Raw genomic sequence first — 2,462 nt, forward strand, 5'->3', positions numbered from 1 at the left:
AAGGTAGTGTACATACAGATCACCATTTTATAAGTCGCTAACAAGTTCACTTCTTGTTTGACAATCTCATCACTTTGTTCTCTCTCTGATTTTCCCTCCTGTCCCTGTCCACAAGAGGTATAGCTCATTGTGAATATAATATCTACAGAGTACAACTGCTGCATTTATTTCCCTGTTCTCCTTGAATTTCTGTGGCTCCTTCAATGTCCATAAAAAGATAAACAAGAACAGAAAAATCCCTCTTGTTTCCAATTCCTGGAATTCATTTAAATATAAATACCAGTAGTTTTATGAGCGTGTCAGACTCTGTCCACTCATCCTGAACACTTATACTTCCTGCACCCAGTCATAACTCCAACTGGATTCTTAGGTACACAAAGTAATTCTTTTCACTTTCCACACAGGAAGAACCTGAGTGTCAGAAAGATTAAGTAACTTACTGGAAATACTGGGCTGAGCATAGTGGCTCAGATCTGAAGATCATAGTTTGAAACTAACTCATGTTGACATATCCATTACATGTTTATCTCCAGTTTAAGGCCACCTGGACATCAAAGTAACCCATCTTAGCTACAAGAGTCTGGCTATTCTGAGCCACAGAGAGAAGTTGGAAGAGCATCAGCAAATGCTCTTGCCCAATTTCTAGGGAGTGGCTTGGTGCCAGATTAGTAAGGTATAGCTACTCCAGTGAAGGGGAGTAAAACAGAAGTGTTTATAAATAAAAACACTGGTCTGAAGCCTCAAAATAAGGACCCCAGTCTGTGTGGACCAAAAAGTCTCTAGCATGAGGTTCTTTTAAAATTAACAAGCACGATTTTAGATTTTTTCAGAGTGGGATGGTGTATAGTTACAGGCAATGTCTGCTATGTCAGGTAATCCAGTCTGCTCTTTCACATGTTACCCAATAGCCAGATTTCAACACAAATAACTTCAATGAGATTGTTCAAATTATACTGTGACTTTTACCTCTCATGAATCAAAATTCTGTCAAATGATTTCTGAATTCCAGATGTTCACACACGTTTCTCATGATCTTTTCTACTATTTTGTCTTTATTATTGATGTTCATATCACTTTTTTGTTGTTGTCTTTTATGTACTTGCCATTTTTAGGGCTTGAACTCAATGTTTAATAGTCTCTGTTGTATTCTTTGCTAATGGCTTATGACACGCTATTCCTTGAGCCACATCCTCAACTTCTGCTTCCTGCTAGATAATTGGAGATAAGTTTTCACATTTTTGTCTGTTTGGACTGATATTGAATTAAAATATTCAGGTCTTAGCCTCCTAAGTTTCTATGATTCTACACATGAACAGCTAACACCAAACTTTCCTATACTGTTATTTTAATCATGTGTTAGAAGAAAGTGGAAGTATATTTGTGTTAAGTGTACAATTTTTAAATACAAGTTTGATTCAACTAGATATGATGTAATTGCTATCAATTTTAAGTTAAATCAATGAATATTACACATTCCAAAGAAATATAATTGAAAAAATGCATTATCATTTTCTTTAAACAAGGAATGAAACTATGAATTTCTGTCACTTTACAATTCATGTTTTATATAACTTTAATTATCAGACTTCTGTGACTAAAAGTAAATATATTAATTTTATACTACAAGAGGCAAAGTGATTATAGTTAAGAATAGATATTTCATCAGCCAGAAGATAAGTTTTTGAGCATTCTCACTATAAAGAAATGTTACACGCAGAAATTAATGGATACGATGTAGCTTGATCAATAAGCAACATATAAATGAATGGGATTGCCACTTCATACTTCATAAATGTGTAAAAAATAATTATGTAGCTAGGCGCCAATGCTCATGCTTGTAACCCTAACTACTAAGGAGGCTGACAGGTGAGAATCATATTTCAAATCCAGCATAGGCAGGAAAGTCCATGAGACATATCTAGACTATGACTTCTCATGTTGGAGACGAGGAAAGGTATGAAAAAGTTCAAGATTGTTTGACTATTCCCAAGATCATTCTTCTTTATCAGCTATAGCAATGCAAGTAGCCTTGGTTACTCTTAGTATCATGCTTGTTTATATATAGAAACATTATTTGTTGCTGGGTTATAAGCTGCAAACACTTGAGTATTAATAAAGAATCATTTCCTAGAGAGTAAAGTTGCTGTGTAAACAAACCTAAAATATAAAGACTTAGCATTGTAGAAACTAATTTCTAGCTATATCACAATGTGTAGGTGTAGATTTTGTTTCCCATTGTTCCAGGGGACCCATTCTTGTTACTTTTTTTCACCATCTAGTGAATCTATAACATCCTATATCATCCTGGGATTGCTGTACCTTTACTGGATTCTCTAATGTCTGTTGGAATGTTAGGAAAGATATAAAATTGACTTACTGTTTCTGTTTTACCTTATTTTTCATTACCTTACAACTGTAAATCAAAGTGACATAAATCATCTTTATAACATTAGAAGACATAT

The sequence above is a fragment of the Dipodomys merriami genome, unplaced genomic scaffold (genome assembly GCF_024711535.1).
Source record: "Dipodomys merriami isolate MVZ:Mamm:240054 unplaced genomic scaffold, mDipMer1.0.p SCAF_358, whole genome shotgun sequence".
Classification (NCBI taxonomy): Eukaryota; Metazoa; Chordata; class Mammalia; order Rodentia; family Heteromyidae; genus Dipodomys; species Dipodomys merriami.